Raw genomic sequence first — 10,884 nt, 5'->3', positions numbered from 1 at the left:
CGTCACTCGGGGGAAATATTAGCATAATGCCGCACAAATGCACACGCAAAGAAAGAAGGCGTGGCTTCAGTTGTCAGTTGTTGACACCGCCATGCCGTGGAGACGCTGGGTGCGTTCCATTTGACCGTAAGTGGACTGCGAAGTGGACTTCAGAGGGTATTCCGCCATCTTAAGTGAGATTCCAATCCAAAGGGAGCGAACATGTTCAGTCCGAAGGGCACTGCGAACGGCGCAGGGAAGAAGGGAACATCGATACATCACTTCACAGGAAGTGGAGAGTGAAAATCACCCAAATGTCTTTGCGCGTCGCGTGCATCACCTTCTGAACTAATGATGGAGCAGAGCCGTTGGTTGGAACAGCTCTGTTTACAGATGCATTTGAATATTCATAGATATTATACAAACTAGAGTATTTATGAATGGTTATGGCAATAACTGTTACATTTGTATATTATATTTTATGAATATGTAAACAAATTAAAAGAGTTGAGAAGCACCTGAGGGCTGTCATGTTTTATATTTTACTTTATTTACCTCAGGAATGTTTACTGTGCAGCTGCACTTGGGAAAGAAAGCGCAGGAGATGAGACGCTACAAAGACCATTAAGAATAGCCCATAGTTAACCAAATCAAAGTATTTTCATATTGAATGACAGGTGCAGCTTCAAATCTGTTCATAGTCAATGCAGGTTATAAGTAAACTAATAAAACTAATGGACAATGTTTTGATTATATGTTTTAGATAGCCTATACTGTGTGATTTTGTAAATGTATATGCTTATTATATGGTTTTCAATTTGAAAGTAAAGTAAATTACAATATTAATTTATGTTAGGCTATATCACTAGGCTTGTTTGAGATGCGCCTCGCCTCGCCTGCAGTTCAGCAAATCTTATCCAATCCTAGTCGTGGGTGTTTAAATATCGTGGGATTTACACTCATGCGCTTTGTTGCTGATAAACTGGATGTAATTTAAGTTCTGTTACTTTTATATGAAAATAAATATTATGAACAAGACACCCAAAGTTTTTGTTATTTATTTCCATTTGAAAGACGTGTTTATCAATCATTTTTATTTTAATTAGGCCTACATACATGTTTGCAATATATATATTTTTTATAAATATGACAACAATCACATAACCCACAGAGAGATCGCCTTTTTTAGAGAGTTTGGGAATATTCACACATAAAAACATGATATCAGAGTTTTAAAATCAAACATTTTAAAAAAGAACCGTACATCACGGTTGTTTAAACCAATAAGCATTAAGCTGAGTCGTCAGCAAGTCGTTTCCCATCATGCTTTTGCTCAGCGCAGTCGGTGGAGAGCAACTGCGCTCGACTGCAGAATCCGACACATCCGCCTTTCGCTCGCGAGAGTTTTTTGACATACGTCGGCATGACATCAGAGCAAGGCGGACTGCCCTCGGACAGATTTCTAACCGGCATGCATCTCGCGCTGATCACCGGTGATCGGTTCTGCGCAGATTTTGCTCATCTCAAACAAGCCTATAATCTGCACCCGTCGTTGCCTTTCTTTGATGACGTTGCAGGGCGTTCCAAATGAGTGATTATTGTCAGCGAAGTCCACTTCAACTGATATACCGTGCTCAGGGAGTAGGGAGCAGTGAACACTGCGTAGGGACCCTGTCGAATGGAATGTACCCCCAAAATCTCATTCCCAAGTGAGCGTAAATCTCCCGATCTGGAGGGAGATCCGGCCTTTGAAGTGGGTGGCCGAATCTGATTGGATGGTACGACCAAAACGTCATCTCGCACCATGACGACTGATGCCGGGATTTCCCCAAATCTAAAAGAGTCACACACATTCGAATACGTACGACGTAACAGTAATAATTATATAATTTCCACTTTTATGTAATAGTATACTCTGTCGTAATTTGGAATTTTTTGTCCATTTTGACTTTATGTAATAATCAAATAATTTCCACTTTTATGTAATAGTATACACTGTCATAATTTTGAATTTTTGTCCACTTTGACTTTATGTAATAATTGAATAATTTCCACTTTTATGTAATAGATGACGTTGTGTCATTTTGACATTTTGTCAAATTGTGACAATTTTGACATTTTGTCATTTTGACTTTATGTAATAATCAAATAATTTCCACTTTTATGTAAAAGTATGCACTGTCATAATTTTGAATTTTTGTCAATAATGACTTTATATAAAAAATTAATCATTTCCACTTTTATGTAATAGTATACACTGTTGTAATTTAGATTTTTTTGTCAATAATGACTTTATGTAATAATTTAATAATTTACAATTTTATGTAATAGTATACACTGTCGTAATTTTGAATTTTTGTCCACTTTGACTCTATGTAATAATTGAATAATTTCCACTTTTATGTAATAGTATACACTGTTGTAATTTAGATTTTTTTGTCAATAATGAATTTATTTAATAAATGCATCATTTCCACTTTTATGTAATAGTATACACTGTCGTAATTTTGAATTTCTTTCAATAATGACTTAATGTAATAATTTAATAATTTTCACTTTTATATAATAGTATACACTGTCGTAAATTTGAATTTTTGTCCACTTTGACTTTATGTAATAATTGAATCATTTCCACTTTTATGTAATAGTATACACTGTTGTAATTTAGATTTTTTTGTCAATAATGACTTTATGTAATAAATTAATCATTTCCACATTTATTTTATAGTATACACTGTTGTAATGTAGATTTTTGGGCAATAATGACTTTATGTAAATTTTTTTATAATTTCCACTTTAATGTAATAGTATACACTGTTGTAATTTTGAATTTTTTTCCACTTTGACTTTATGTAATAATTGAATCATAGTTACTTTTATGTAATAGTATACACTGTCGTAATTTAGATTTTTTGTCCACTTTGACTTTGTTATAATTGAATAAATTCCACTTTTATTTTATAGTATACACTGTTGTAATTTTGAATTTTTTTCATTAAAGACTTTATGTAATAATTGAATCATTTCCACTTTTATGTAATAGTATACACTGTTGTAATTTAGATTTTTTGTCAATAATGACTTTATGTAATAATTGAGTCATTTTCACTTTTATGTAATAGTATACACTGTCGTAATTTTGAATTTTTGTCCACTTTGACTCTATGAAATAATAGAATAAATTCCACTTTTATGTAATAGTATACACTGTCGTAATTTTGAATTTTTGTCCACTTTGACTTTATGTAATAATTGAATCATTTCCACTTTTATGTAATAGTATACACTGTTGTAATTTAGATTTTTTTGTCAATAATGACTTTATGTAATAAATTAATAATTTCCACATTTATGTTATTGTATACACTGTTGTAATGTAGATTTTTTTTGTCAATAATGACTTTATGTAATAATTTTATAATTTCCACTTTAATGTAATAGTATACACTGTTGTAATTTTGAATTTTTTGTCAATAATGACTTTATGTAATAATTGAATCATTTCCACTTTTATGTAATAGTATACACTGTCGTAATTTTGAATTTTTGTCCACTTTGACTTTATGTAATAGTTGAATCATTTCCACTTTTATGTAATAGTATACACTGTTGTAATTTAGATTTTTTTGTCAATAATGACTTTATGTAATAAATTAATCATTTCCACATTTATGTTATTGTATACACTGTTGTAATGTAGATTTTTTGTCAATAATGACTTTATGTAATAATTGAATCATATTTACTTTTATGTAATAGTATACACTGTCGTAATTTTGATTTTTTTTTGTCAATAATGACTTTATGTAATAATTGAATCATATCCACTTTTATGTAATAGTATACACTGTCGTAATTTAGAATTTTTTTGTCAATAATGACTTTATTTAATAAATGAATCATTTCCACTTTTATGTAATAGTATACACTCTTGTTATTTAGATTTTTTTTTTTCAATAATGACTTTATGTTATAATTTAATAATTTCCACTTTAATGTAATAGTATACACTGTCGTAATTTAGATTTTTTTTCCACTTTGACGTCATGTAATAATTGAATCATATTCACTTTTATGTAATAGTATACACTGTCGTAATTTTGAATTTTTTGGTCACTTTGACTCTATGTAATAATTGAATAATTTCCACTTTTATGTAATAGTATACACTGTTGTAATTTATATTTTTTTGTCAATAATGAATTTATTTAATAAATGCATCATTTCCACTTTTATGTAATAGTATACACTGTCGTAATTTTGAATTTCTGTCAATAATGACTTTATGTAATAATTGAATCATTTCCACTTTTATGTAATAGTATACACTGTCGTAATTTTTAATTTTTGTCCACTTTGACTCTATGTAATAATTGAATCATTTCCACTTTTATATAATAATATACACTGTTGTAATTTATATTTTTTTGTCAATAATGAATTTATTTAATAAATGCATCATTTCCACTTTTATCTAATAGTATACACTGTCGTAATTTTGAATTTCTTTCAATAATGACTTTATGTAATAATTGAATCATTTCCACTTTTATGTAATAGTATACACTGTCATAATTTAAAATTTTTGTCCATTTTGACTTCATGAAATAATTAAATAATTTCCATTTTTATGTAATATGATACACTGACATAATTTTTTATTTTTTGTCAATAATGACTTAATGTAATAAATTAATCATTTCCACTTTTATGTAATAGTATACACTGTCGTAATTTTGAATTTTTGTCCGCTTTGACTTTATGTTATAATTGAATCATTTCCACTTTTATGTAATAGTATACACTGTTGTAATTTAGATTTTTTTTGTCAATAATGACTTTATATAAAAAAATTAATCATTTCCACTTTTATGTAATAGTATACACTGTCGTAATTTTGAATTTATTTCCACTTTGATTTTATGTAATAATTGAATCATTTTCACTTTTATGTAATAGTATACACTGTCGTAATTTTGAATTTTTGTCCACTTTGACTCTATGTAATAATTTAATAATTTCCACTTTTATGTAATAGTATACACTGTCGTAATTTTGAATTTTTGTCAATAATGACTTTATGCAATAATTGAATCATATCCACTTTTATGTAATAGTATACACTGTCGTAATTTTGATTTTTTTTGTCCACTTTGACTCTATGTAATAATTGAATAATTTCCACTTTTATGTAATAGTATACACTGTCGTAATTTTGAATTTTTGTCCACTTTGACTCTATGTAATAATTGAATAATTTCCACTTTTATGTAATAGTATACACTGTCGTAATTTAGTTTTTTTTGTCAATAATGACTTTATTAAATAAATGAATCATTTCCACTTTAATGTAATAGTATACACTGTCGTAATTTAGATTTTTTTTCCACTTTGACGTCATGTAATAATTGAATCATATTCACTTTTATGTAATAGTATACACTGTCGTAATTTTGAATTTTTTGGTCACTTTGACTCTATGTAATAATTGAATAATTTCCACTTTTATGTAATAGTATACACTGTTGTAATTTATATTTTTTTGTCAATAATGAATTTATTTAATAAATGCATCATTTCCACTTTTATGTAATAGTATACACTGTCGTAATTTTGAATTTCTGTCAATAATGACTTTATGTAATAATTGAATCATTTCCACTTTTATGTAATAGTATACACTGTCGTAATTTTGAATTTTTGTCCACTTTGACTCTATGTAATAATTGAATCATTTCCACTTTTATGTAATAGTATACACTGTTGTAATTTATATTTTTTGTCAATAATGAATTTATTTAATAAATGCATCATTTCCACTTTTATCTAATAGTATACACTGTCGTAATTTTTAATTTCTTTCAATAATGACTTTATGTAATAATTGAATCATTTCCACTTTTATGTAATAGTATACACTGTCATAATTTAAAATTTTTGTCCATTTTGACTTCATGAAATAATTAAATAATTTCCATTTTTATGTAATATGATACACTGACATAATTTTTTATTTTTTGTCAATAATGACTTAATGTAATAAATTAATCATTTCCACTTTTATGTAATAGTATACACTGTCGTAATTTTGAATTTTTGTCCGCTTTGACTTTATGTTATAATTGAATCATTTCCACTTTTATGTAATAGTATACACTGTTGTAATTTAGATTTTTTTTTGTCAATAATGACTTTATATAAAAAAATTAATCATTTCCACTTTTATGTAATAGTATACACTGTCGTAATTTTGAATTTATTTCCACTTTGATTTTATGTAATAATTGAATCATTTTCACTTTTATGTAATAGTATACACTGTCGTAATTTTGAATTTTTGTCCACTTTGACTCTATGTAATAATTTAATAATTTCCACTTTTATGTAATAGTATACACTGTCGTAATTTTGAATTTTTGTCAATAATGACTTTATGCAATAATTGAATCATATCCACTTTTATGTAATAGTATACACTGTCGTAATTTTGATTTTTTTTGTCCACTTTGACTCTATGTAATAATTGAATAATTTCCACTTTTATGTAATAGTATACACTGTCGTAATTTTGAATTTTTGTCCACTTTGACTATGTAATAATTGAATAATTTCCACTTTTATGTAATAGTATACACTGTCGTAATTTAGATTTTTTTTGTCAATAATGACTTTATTAAATAAATGAATCATTTCCACTTTAATGTAATAGTATACACTGTCGTAATTTAGATTTTTTTTCCACTTTGACGTCATGTAATAATTGAATCATATTCATTTTTATGTAATAGTATACACTGTCGTAATTTTGAATTTTAGTCAATAATGACTTTATGTAATAATTGAATCATATCCACTTTTATGTAATAGTATACTGTCGTAATTTTTAATTTTTGTCAATAATGACTTTATATAAAAAAATTAATCATTTCCACTTTTATGTAATAGTATACACTGTTGTAATTTAGATTTTTTTTGTCAATAATGACTTTATGTAATAATTTAATAATTTACACTTTTATGTAATAGTATACACTGTTGTAATTTTGAATTTATTTCCACTTTGATTTTATGTAATAATTGAATCATTTTCACTTTTATGTAATAGTATACACTGTCGTAATTTTGATTTTTTGTCCACTTTGACTCTATGTAATAATTTAATAATTTCCACTTTTATGTAATAGTATACACTATCGTAATTTTGAATTTTTGTCAATAATGACTATGTAATAATTGAATCATATCCACTTTTATGTAATAGTATACACTGTCGTAATTTAGAATTTTTTTGTCAATAATGACTATTTAATAAATGAATAATTTCCACTTTTATGTAATAGTATACACTCTTGTTATTTAGATTTTTTTTTTTTTCAATAATGACTTTATGTTATAATTTAATAATTTCCACTTTTAAGTAATAGTATACACTGTCGTAATTTTGAATTTTTTGGTCACTTTGACTCTATGTAATAATTTTATAATTTCCACTTTTATGTAATAGTATACAATGTCGTAATTTAGATTTTTTTTGTCAATAATGAATTTATTTAATAAATGCATCATTTCCACTTTTATGTAATAGTATACACTGTCGTAATTTTGAATTTCTGTCAATAATGACTTTATGTAATAATTGAATCATTTCCACTTTTATGTAATAGTATACATTGTCGTAATTTTGAATTTTTGTCCACTTTGACTTTATGTAATAATTGAATCATTTCCACTTTTATGTAATAGTATACACTGTTGTAATTTATATTTTTTTGTCAATAATGAATTTATTTAATAAATGCATCATTTCCACTTTTATGTAATAGTATACACTGTCGTAATTTTGAATTTCTTTCAATTATGACTTTATGTAATAATTGAATCATTTCCACTTTTATGTAATAGTATACACTGTCATAATTTAACATTTTTGTCCATTTTGACTTCATGAAATAATTAAATAATTTCCATTTTTATGTAATATGATACACTGATATAATTTTTATTTTTTGTCAATAATGACTTTATGTAATAAATTAATCATTTCCACTTTTATATAATAGTAGACACTGTCGTAATTTTGAATTTTTGTCCACTTTGACTTTATGTTATAATTGAATAATTTCCACTTTTATGTAATAGTATACACTGTTGTAATTTAGATTTTTTTGGCAATAATGACTTTATGTTATAAATTAATCATTTCCACATTTATGTTATAGTATACACTGTTGTAATGTAGATTTTTTGGCAATAATGACTTTATGTAAAATTTTTATAATTTCCACTTTTATGTTATAGTATACACTGTTGTAATTTAGCTTTTTTGTCAATAATGACTTTATGTAATAATTTTATAATTTCCACTTTAATGTAATAGTATACATTGTTGTAATTTGGATTTTTTTTCCACTTTGACTTTATGTAATAATTGAATCATATTCACTTTTATGTAATAGTATACACTGTCATAATTTTGATTTTTTGTCCACTTTGACTTTATGTAATAATTGAATAATTTCCACTTTTATGTAATAGATCATTTCCATTTTTATGTAGTAGTATACACTGTCGTAATTTTGAATTTTTGTCAATAATGACTTTATGTAATAATTGAATCATATCCACTTTTATGTAATAGTATACACTGTCGTAATTTTTAATTTTTGTCAATAATGACTTTATATAAAAAAATTAATAATTTCCACTTTTATGTAATAGTATACACTGTTGTAATTTAGATTTTTTTTGTCAATAATGACTTTATGTAATAATTTAATAATTTACACTTTTATGTAATAGTATACACTGTCGTAATTTTGAATTTATTTCCACTTTGATTTTATGTAATAATTGAATCATTTTCACTTTTATGTAATAGTATACACTGTCGTAATTTTGAATTTTTGTCCACTTTGACTCTATGTAATAATTTAATAATTTCCACTTTTATGTAATAGTATAAACTATCGTAATTTTGAATTTTTGTCAATAATGACTTTATGTAATAATTGAATCATATCCACTTTTATGTAAAAGTATACACTGTCGTAATTTTGAATTTTTGACCACTTTGACTTTATATAATAATTGAATAAATTCCACTTTTATGTAATAGTATACACTGTCGTAATTTTGAATTTTTGTCCACTTTGACTCTATGTAATAATTGAATAATTTCCACTTTTATGTAATAGTATACACTGTCGTAATTTAGATTTTTTGTCAATAATGACTTTATTTAATAAATGAATCATATCCACTTTTATGTAATAGTATACACTGTCGTAATTTAGATTTTTTTGTCAATAATGACTTTATTTAATAAATGAATCATTTCCACTTTTATGTAATAGTATACACTGTCGTAATTTAGATTTTTTTTCCACTTTGACGTCATGTAATAATTGAATCATATTCATTTTTATGTAATAGTATACACTGTCGTAATTTTGAATTTTTTGTTCACTTTGACTCTATGTAATATTTGAATAATTTCCACTTTTATGTTATAGTATACAATGTCGTAATTTAGATTTTTTTGTCAATAATGAATTTATTTAATAAATGCATAATTTCCACTTTTATGTAATAGTATACACTGTCGTAATTTTGAATTTCTGTCAATAATGACTTTATGTAATAATTGAATCATTTCCACTTTTATGTAATAGTATACACTGTCGTAATTTTGAATTTTTGTCCACTTTGACTTTATGTAATAGTTGAATCATTTCCACTTTTATGTAATAGTATACACTGTTGTAATTTAGATTTTTTTTGTCAATAATGAATTTATTTAATAAATGCATAATTTCCACTTTTATGTAATAGTATACACTGTCGTAATTTTGAATTTCTGTCAATAATGACTTTATGTAATAATTGAGTCATTTCCACTTTTATGTAATAGTCTACACTGTCGTAATTTTGAATTTTTGTCAATAATGACTTTATGTAATAAATTAATCATTTCCACATTTATGTTATGGTATACACTGTTGTAATGTAGATTTTTGGGCAATAATGACTTTATGTAAAAATTTTATAATTTCCACTTTAATGTAATAGTATACACTGTTGCAATTTTGAATTTTTTTCCACTTTGACTTTATGTAATAATTGAATCATATTTACTTTTATGTTATAGTATACACTGTCGTAATTTAGATTTTTTGTCCACTTGACTTTGTTATAATTGAATAAATTCCACTTTTATGTTATAGTATACACTTTTGTAATTTTGAATTTTTTTCATTAAAGACTTTATGTAATAATTGAATCATTTCCACTTTTATGTAATAGTGTACACTATTGTAATTTAGATTTTTTGTCAATAATGACTTTATGTAACAATTGAATCATTTCCACTTTTATGTTATAGTATACACTGTTGTAATTTAGATTTTTTGTCAATAATGACTTTATGTAATAATTGAATCATTTCCACTTTTATGTTATAGTATACACTGTTGTAATTTAGATTTTTTGTCAATAATGACTTTATGTAATAATTTTATAATTTCCACTTTAATGTAATAGTATACACTGTTGTAATTTGGATTCCCTTTCGTTCAGTCACTACGACGTACGTTAGTGACTAACGAATGGGGGTTTCGCTTAGAAGCCAATCATCTTCTTCGTATTCAACAGCGCCCAATGGCAGTGCCAATGCCATGGGCATGCGGAATTTGCATGCGTAACTCCGCCCCACCTCGTGGGTATATAAGGAAGTACGCTGCGAACATCGCATTATGTTTCTGCTTTGGAGCCAAGAGGATCTCTTCACTCCTACAAGCCTGAATTCTGAAGTCTTCTCTTCAGTCTTCGAGACAGCGGTTCTCCAGGGTGTTGGTGTTACGGCGCGTTCCAGCGATCTCATGCTGCCTGCCTGCTGATCTGTGCAGT

The 10,884-nt window shown here is 26.1% G+C and overlaps 1 protein-coding gene across 1 annotated transcript in view; it reads left to right on the top strand.

The window, feature by feature from the left end:
* The window catches only part of LOC307130464 (protein NLRC3-like), a 168,182-nt gene extending 167,172 nt beyond the window's left edge, over positions 1-1,010 (top strand). Inside the window, exon 11 of the mRNA XM_079823438.1 lies at positions 1-1,010. This exon is cut by the window's left edge and continues 782 nt beyond it. The gene's annotated coding sequence lies outside the window, so the exon portion shown is untranslated.
* The last annotated feature ends 9,874 nt before the right edge of the window (positions 1,011-10,884 follow it).

The sequence above is a fragment of the Gobio gobio genome, assembly GCF_949357685.1.
Source record: "Gobio gobio genome assembly, chromosome: 8".
NCBI classification, from domain to species: Eukaryota; Metazoa; Chordata; class Actinopteri; order Cypriniformes; family Gobionidae; genus Gobio; species Gobio gobio.
This window is presented reverse-complemented; position numbering and strand designations above follow the sequence as displayed.